Below are 9363 nucleotides of genomic sequence, written 5' to 3'. Positions count from 1 at the left end.
TATCACCCTCACCCACACACTCACATAAGTAAATCTTGTGGGGTGGAGGGGACGCCTAGGCGGAGGGCAGCTAGAGCTACGCTTACAATGGGTAGGGTTTATTGGAGGAGGTGTTCTGTGTGTGAGCTAGCTAACCAAGAGGAAAGAAACACAACAGTATGATGTTCTACGAGAGCAAAATGACAGAAGCGAGGACGAACCCGAGGCCAGTTTGATGGGAGAGCAGTTTGATGGGAGGGGAATCAGAGACCACTGTTGAGGTGGAGTGAGGGAGAAGGGCCCAGAGGGCTGGCACAGACGCTGTATGGCTAGTACCAGAGGAAACTGAGGGCTAGACTCAGCCGAATAGGAACGGAGAACACTAGACAGGTGAAAGCACCCAAGAGAGGGATGGTTTAAACACACACACACACACACACACAAATGTGAAAATACCCAAGAATCATTTGCCAAGTAAGTGGGGGTGGGGCCATGAGAGTGGAGGACCTTCATGGCCTGGTCTATGGCTCAGAGTAGAGCACTTGCCCTGCACACCCAAGGCCCTAGGTTCAATTCCAACCACCACCTAAAAAGAGTAGAGGTCACTGAGACAGAGGGAAGGAAGTAGTCAAGATTGACTCTGAGAGTTCATTTATTGAGACGCGGGGTCTCGCTGCGTAGACCAGACTAGCCTAGAACTCCTAGAGATCTGCCTGCATCTGTCTCCCAACTGCTGAGATTAAAGGTGTGGCTAACCACCACGCTCAATCCAAGGTCAACTCTCAGGGGCCGTTTGGGTGAGCAAAGGACACTGGAATTGGTGACTGAGAAGTCAGCTAGACGGAAGGCAACTGAGAGAGAAGGTGGAGAGAGAGGAAAGGGGGGCTGCAGGGAGAGACGGTCGCAGGCTATCCTTCCAGAGGTACAGAGGACGGGAGGCAGGTTGGTATTTTGAGAAGGATTAGACAGTTAGAAGGAGCCACTGGAGGGGATAAAGGTCTGTTCTCAGAGGATCTGAGTGTTAGAAAGGGGGTGGAGGAAACAGGGTGGGGGCTGGAAGACAGCAAAAGCTGGGAATGCTGGGAAGAAAGGGATGGAGTTATTAGGTTCAGGTTGGACCCAGGCTTCTATCTCCAAAACCAGTCAATGTTAAGGTCAGCCCTTTCCAGTCAGGCAGCCCAGGCTGCGGCTAGGGGGTGACAGGAGAGGGCAGAGTTGCTGTGAGGAGAATCTAGCTAGGAGTCCCGAGAAGTCTGCCATGTTTGGGCGTGGGGAGGGAAAGAGGCAGGAGGATGACAGTCTGGCAAGCAAGCATGGTGGGGTGTGATGCCTCAGCGGCAGATAGGTGGAGCTAATGTGCGCTGGCTCAGTGGGTAGAGAGGACCAGGAGAGGTGCAGAGAGGCACCCCTGCTCTGTGCTGAGAGCTGTTCTATATTACTAACTCTCAAACACCTGTGAGCCAGATGCCATCTTATCCTGGCCAGTTTACAAATTGGGCAGGTAAAGGTCAGAGAGGAAGGTAGCCTGGCCAAGACCACGCAGAATCGATATGGAAAGGGTTTCTCTCAACACCTTCATCTGTAGGTGACCCTGGGCAGGCTGCGTAAGTCTTCCATCTCCCCACCTGCAAGTAAAGACGATAGCAGTAGCATCTCCTGTTTTAGGGACTGTCGGGGTTATGACCTCACTTCTGGTCAAATCTAAGGATGTGGAGGCAGGTGGAAGTCCCTGGTAATTAAGAGAGGGCCACAGGGGGAAAGGTATAGAGAGCCATCCACTGCTGTTCTCAACCAAGGACATTTTTGTTGTCAAAGTTTCCAGAAGGAGCTTTTGAAGGACAGGGACCAGGAGTGTTAGTGATCAGTTCTACCTCAGTCGAGATGCTCATGAGGAACTGCCAGAAGCTGTTAGCTCCCTGGAAGAGTACCGATCCCAGTTCCTGGGGCTCTTGGGTAAATGTCCATATTGACATGAACTTGGGATCCAAGAAGAATGGTACCCAGCAGAGACAGAACAAGACTGACAGCAAGCCAGATAGATCTGAGAAGGCAGGGCTCTCATCTCTGAGCAGAAGTGGAAAACCCAGGGTTCTAGGTGAGGACTCTTGGGCAGCCAGGCAAGAGGGCAAGTTAGAAGGGTGAATCTAGCACCCCTTCAGAGAATAGAACAAACCTGGTCTACGATGGCACATGAGCTGGTCTGGGGTCTGGATCAGAGTGTGCAGAGAAGCAACAGTGTGAGAGGCTCAAAGGAGGGTGGACAGTGTGAGCAGATGGGAATACGGAGCAGTCTGGGCAGATCTATCAGGCTCATGGTGGAAGGGGGGGAGTGGTTTGAGAGAGATGGGCGTTTGAAACTCAAGATGATTATGGTGAATTTAAAGTATGAAAGGTCCTCTTGGGGGAGATGTCCAGTGGGGGAACTGGAGCTGCTGGTTGGGAGCCAGGACTGAAGTGCCAATTGGGGAGTCAGTCCACATCCATCGGGTACCCCATGTTCAACTCATTGTTGGTATGGGACCTTTTTGAGGACTCTTCCTATCATGAAGATGCTAGTTGAGTTTGAAGTCCTGCTTGTAGATAGCAGTGGGAGGGTGTGTGTGTGTGTGTGTGTGTGTGTGTGTGTGTGTGTGTGTGTAGGGGTGCGGAGCACTGAAAACCTTCAGACTGAACCTAGGCTTCTCACAGAGGCTTCTGTGGCTCTAGCACAGCTCCCTGTTGCTAGCCCAGTTGCCGCAGGAGTCGGGCAGAGCATCCGACTGCCCCCAGAGCCTGTGACTTGAGAGAATGGAAGTGTGGTGGCTACAAACAGTGGAGATGAGCCAATGAGGGGAGAAAGGCGGGGGAGATGGATGGAGGCTGGGGGCAGAGAAGCTCAGTAAGCAGGACAGAGCTGCAGTCCAGGAGGCAGGCGCTTGAGTGACAGATGCTAAGACTGGAGGAGACAAAAGCAAGAGCCCCCCCCCCCCCCTAAACACACTTAAGACCCAGCCTGACTGTGACTTCCTTTGCTGGAGACTCAAGAAACCCAGAGAAAAGCAGCCAGCATCCTGGGGTTCCTGGTACTTCCCTGCCTTTCAGCTTGCTCGTTCGCTAAGGTGCATGCATTAAGGGCGTGTCCTGTTGGTCATCTTCAGTGTGTGTGTGGGGCTTTGGCTTTTCAAATAGTTCACAGCTCCCACCCCTTCCCCATTATCCGCAGCTCCTATTCAGGCCCCAATCCCACTTGTTTGTTTGGTTTTTAATTATTATTTTTAATTTTATTTAAGCCGTTGCTGCTTTGATCATTGTCCCTTCCAGGAAGTGGTACCCTGCCTCCCTCAACCCATTAGGGCACTGGTCTCTGAGTCTGTCACCAGAGTTAGGAATCTGCATGGGACTATGAAAATTCCTCCAAGGAATCCCTCTCCAACCGGGCTCATTCACTGCCTATTGCTCCTTTCCTCTGCTGAGTCTGCTGATGGGGGTCTCCCAAAAGAACCTTGCAGAGAAAAGGCAGCACGGGTTCTGGTCCGTATTTCAACTACTTTTGTTTCTGTTGCATTGCAACATCCCGGAGGGGAAACTAGAAATAACCCAGTCTACAGGCTCCAAAGCTACTTTTAACTGTAAACCTTCTGTTTAGTCCTGAGTGCATCAATACAGGGACCCCTGACGTTGGAAGGGCTGGGTGTGGTAGAGCAGGCCTGGAATCCCAGCACTTGTGGGGAGGGGGGAAGCAGAGGCTGAAGGATCAAGAGTTCAAGGTCATCTTCAGCAAGCTGTAAGTCAACCTGGCCTACATGAGACTGTACAACAGCAGCAGCAACAACAGCAGAAGTACTAGGCCTGAAGTGTGCTCACCCTTGCTTCATGGTTGCATGCATAGCTCTGGTCTGAACCCCCCCCCCCCCAGCATCACAGAGCCCTTCTGCAAAGCCAAGTGCTTCACAAATAGGCAAGGAAGCTGATGGGATTCACTCAAGGTCACACACCAAGAGCAAATACGGGGTTTCACTAAACTACTTCAGATTCTCGTATTCTAGGACTTAGACTGTGGCCAAATGCTCTCTCTGCTGTTCTTTTATGTGCATCGTGTTTGTCACTCATGCACTTAGCAGACTTTGTTGAGGACCTACTGTGTTCCAAGTAGGCAGTACGCTCACTCTCTTGGGCCTACTAGGTGCTAGTCCTGACAGTGAGTGAGAAGCAATGGCAGACACAGTGGGACCCCATGGTTCCCTTGGTTAGGGTGCCATGCTTGGGGCATCAGGCAAGCTCTGTGTGAGAGAATTGTCACTGACGGAGGCTGAGCATGCATTAGGGGAGCCTCGTGGGGGTAGATCTCACCTGGCTAGGGCGTGACCCACAACTAAGGGTAAACTAGGAGAGCAGAGAAAACCACATGCCCCATCCCTGTGGCTGGAGCCCTGGAGCCATGGCAGACATGCGCATTTATTTTAGTATTAAATTTATGTTTCAAAAGTTGTTGGCAAAGGTAACTAAATATCCTGTCCCAACTCAGTCCAGCTTAGGCCTTTTGGGAGGGCAGGGATTGAGATAGGGTTTCTCTGTGCACCTCTGGCTGTCCTGGAACTCTCTCTGTAGCCCAGGCTGGCCTCTGCCTGGTGGATCTCTGTGCTGGAATTAAAGGCTTGCACCACTACCACCTGAGTTAGCATCTTTATTTCTATTTCTATTCTCTGTTTTTCTGATCTGCTTGGGGTGTTCTTAGCTGGGCCTGTCTTGATTTTTGTGGGATATATATATATATATATATATATATATATATATTAGTTTTAGGATATATGTGATTCATAAATGTATTGTTTCTATACTTTAGAGGTTGTCACATTTGACTACCATAATGTGTGTATCATCAGTGCAAATGTGTGGTAACTATTACTCATTAATTATTAAGTCATCAAGAGCCACTATGAACTAAGCATATTACATTATGATATGGTCAGCCAGCATCACTGGTAGTTGTGTCCCCGTGTGGTGTTAGTGTTACTATGTCATCGTGTGTAAATATGTTGCTGTAGCGACAGCCTCTGCAGACAGCATAATGTATGGCCACCACCGAGAATGTTGTGTGTAACTTTATGTGGTCTCTGTCGTGGCTCAGGGAGTAGGTATGTGTATAGCTGTGAAGTACTGTGCTATGTGTGTCCCAGAGCAAGGTTTGAGGTTTGGCTGGTGTGATGTGTCCTTGTGACTATAGTGTGGAAAGCCCTGACTCCTGCTGTTAGTCCAGAGGAGTGTGAACTTCCTGGGACTGTTGGGGGGGGGTTCCTCCATGGCACCAGTTGTGACTGAGAGCCCACTCCCCCACCTATCAACTCTTAGATGTTGGGAAGGTGGAGCTTCCCCTATGGGCACTGGGGGGGGGGGCAGAGAGCAGACGGGGGGGGGGGGGTGAAGGGGGTGGGCCTGGCTGGTCAGATGGGACAGATGAATAAGAAGCGAACTGGAGGAGGGAAAGGAGGGGCAGACTGCAGTGGCTAAGGCAGGCAGGAGGCCCATAAGATGAAAGTAGCCTGCCTGGCGGGTAGACAGGTGGCCTCTCCCCGCCCTGTCAGCACTTTTTAATGTCCCCTTAGTTAGGGTGTGTGGGAGGGGTGGGGCAGAGAAGCTGGGGCTCACCTTTCCCAGGCCCCAGGAGGTGTGTCTTGGTGGGGTAGGAGGAATGCTCCCTGCTGAAGGTGGGAGAGCCCTGCGCATGCCCCTGCTCCCTCCCTTGGAGCCTTCACTCTGGCTAGTCTGTCTGGAGGAGGCAGGGGAGCAAAGCAGCTGAAGGAAAGAAAAGAAGGAGCAGAATGCCAGGGGGTTCCATGACTGTGGAGGGGTGCGGGGGGGGGGGGGACACTCGAGCAGGTTACTGTCTACAGATGTATTTGAACCTGAGTAAATAGACACCGGTCAGGCTTGGTTCATGAGGACGCCCAAGCAAGACCCTATGTGTCTGTATGTTGGAATTTGAATTTTAAAGCCACTCCGGGTTTTGGCTTGGCCTACTGCTCATGGATGGCTCTGGGCAGGTTGTTTAACCCACTTGAGTTCTGTGGCCTCATCTCTAGAGTAAAGATGAGATGACTGGCTCACAGGATCCTTGTGAGGCTTAAATAGACGGAAATGTCCAACAGACATCACTGCAAACATGTGGTTCTTGCACATGCTTGGCAAGTGCGCTCCCACTAGACCCCACCCCTGGGCCCAGCCTCATCGTTAATAATTGCATGTAGGATGTGCTGGGTGGCCATGAATGGTGAGGCTGGAGGACTTGGAGGTCTGAGTCTTTGTAGGCCAGTCGTGGGGGCATCTGGCCAAGAGAATAGGAGGTATGTGGAGGTGGGTTCTTTGGGGTCAGTCAAGGTGGGGGTACAGGTATGTAGATGTTCACATTGTGGCTGTTCTGGGGTATAGGAGCATATAGATGGGGGTCCAGGGTAGTGAGTGTCCCCCCTTGTCACTGTGAGTATGAGTTTGTGCTTGTGAGATGATTTCTTTGTGTCTCTTGGGGTCCACCTGATTGCCCTGGAGCCTTAGATGGACGTGCGTATGCTCAGAATGTGTACTGCCTGTGTGGGACAGCTTGTCTTTGTGTCCCACTGTGAGTCTGACTGAATGTGCCTTTGTCTCCGTCGTGTGAGTGCGATGGCGGTCGGTGTATGGAGCTTGGTGTGGCTGTGTGTGCCTGTGTCTGTGACAGTGTGTGTGTGCATGCGCGAGCTTGAGTGTGTGTTTGGTGAGCGGCTCTGCTGCCTTAAGCACCTTTCGAATACATTGGCCACAGCTCATTGAATCCTTTAACAATCTGACTCTGCTCTTCCTTGCCGTTTTTTTCTAATTCAGTTCCTCTTATTACAAAAATAAAAAATAAAGCGCTGCCCCTTTCCAGTGGCTGGCCCTGCGGAGCCCCTGCCTCGGGACCAGCCTCGTCTCACTCCATTTCGGAGAAAACGGGAAGTCGGTAATTTTAAAAAATATTTTCTACTTTATTTGGGATTTAATGTTCTCACAGAATCCTGCTGCCTCCCTCTGTACCCCCCCCCCTACCCTCAGCCCCGCATGCAAGAGGTGTAATGGCCCGTTCAGCATATTAGGGGAGCCAGGCATGTGCGTGCCTGTATGTGTGAACGTGTGTGTGAGTGTGCATTTGGATAAAGCCACACAGGGTTCCACAGCGGACAGACATACAAACACACAACAGTCCAAATGTACACACAGACGTGACCCGAAGCACTTCACCCTAATACTAAAACACCCCACATCGACTGAGAGCCAACCCTAGATCCAAAGACTCGCTCAATAGAAACAAAACTCAAAACAGTCTCAGGGGACCTTCTGGGGACATGTGGAGTCAGGCAGCCAGAGACAGGAGGAAGGAGAAAGACACACTTACAGTGAGAGACAGATGGGAAGTGACTCTGGTGCCAGACAGGGACGTGGATAGAGTAGAGAGAGGGGATGTCTAACCATCTCTACTCCACGAATTGCCCTGGTTATACCTGTGTGGTCAGGAATGGCTATTCAAGGTCGCACAGGGGTGGGAAAAGAACAGGGTGGGTATATTCTGTACCCTGTTTGGAGGTCCCATGGCAGTAAGTATCCTCTCGCACATTCTTTTTCTGTGTCTTTATATCTGTCTCTGTGTCTGTCTCCCTGACCCGTGTGCGTGTGTGTGTGTGGCATGTGGTGTGTATGTGTGTGTATATGTGTATATGTGTGTGTGTGTATGGTATGTGTGTGTGTGTATGGTATGTGTGTGTGTATGGTATGTGTGTGTGTATGGTATGTGTGTGTGTATGGTATGTGTGTGGTATATGCATGTGTATGGTATGTGTGTGTATGTGTGTGGTATGTGCATGTGTATGTGCATGTGCATGTGTGTGTGTGTGTGTGTGTATGTGTGTGTAGATACACTGCTTTGGAACAGCCCTGAAATGCCACCCATATACGAGGCTCAGTATTGGCAGAGGCTCACACAGACCGAATGCGGCTGTACATGTGTAAGTGTCTATCTGAAAAACTGGTATCTAAAGCTGTGTAAGAGCCAAGTGTAGAAATCCGTGCTTCTAGTCTTCAAGCCCAGCCTTGGCTACATAGGAAGTTCTAGATGACATAGTCAGGCCCTGCCTCAAAACAAAGAAGTCATAATACGATTGTGTAAGTGTAGTCACATCTGTGTGTAGAGTATGAGGCTCATGGAAGTAGAAGTGTGTCTATTTGGTTCACTTCTGAGTCTCCTCCCCTAACAAAGGGCCTGGCACAGGGTAAGCCCCCAATAAATATTTATTTAAGAATAAATGAGTGTCATGATGAAACCCACTATTGGGGAAAAGGTAATTAAAAATGAATAAAATAAGTAATTCTAGCTCCACCTCCCAAGAATGAAGGGACTCTCCAGAAGGTCCAGCCTGGGAGGACCTGACCAGACCAGAGAAGCTTGGTTTTTGGACACGACAGAAGGGAGCCATGAGCCGTCTGGTAGGGAGATAACTATGGCACCTGGCCCTGCTGCCATCCTTCTTGCTTGGGCCCTGTGCTCTGTGATCTGACTAGGGTAGTGAGTTATTTTAGAGTGTTTCATGGGAAAAAAAAATAAACAAGAGAGCCATCTACTTGTTAAATGTGGGGCAGGCAGAAGAAGGAAGGACAGCAGTGGCCAGAGACACAAGACAGATAGATGGGCATGCTGACTAAACACACAATTGATGAGTGGATTTATTTCAAGATAGACCAAGAGACAAATAGAGACACAAAGAGACGTGCAGATAGACAGGTGGACTGACATAGGTAGGCAGGCGGGGAGACAATCCTGAAGACTGATTGACAGATGGAACAACTGACAGGCAGACTAATCAATCGACAGATGGATAGATGGGCAGCTGATCTCTCAGAGAATGGATCTACAGCTTGGTGTACAGAACGGAGCAGGCTATATGAACAGCCTGCCCAACAGCGCGGCTTCATTTCCTGCCTTCCCCTTGCCAGTGGAACCCACTGATGTTTGGAATCCAAATGCTTTGAGGAGGAGTGAATACTCCCTTTGCCCCAAACGCGAATCCCCACTGCTTACTGGAGTATCCTGATAACTCCATGTCTTTTGCTAGAGACTAAGACTAGAATAATAAGCTTGGTGTGGCAGAGCACACCTTTAATCCCAGCACTTGGGAGGCAGCAGAGTCGGGAAGATCTCTGTGAGTTCAAAGCAAGCCTGGTCTACTTAGTGAGTTCCTGGTTAACCAGGGATATATAGCGTGACCTTGTCCCAAAGAGCAAACAAAATACATACATCTTTTTTTTAAAAAATGGGAATAACAGGCTCTGGAGAGATAGTGGTTAAAATGCTTGTTATTCTTACAGAAGACCTGGGCTCAACTCCCAGCACCCACATGGTGG

Source organism: Mus caroli, unplaced genomic scaffold, assembly GCF_978045245.1.
Source record: "Mus caroli unplaced genomic scaffold, Mus_caroli_1 scaffold_20, whole genome shotgun sequence".
NCBI lineage: Eukaryota > Metazoa > Chordata > Mammalia > Rodentia > Muridae > Mus > Mus caroli.
Note: the sequence above shows the minus strand (reverse complement) of the source record.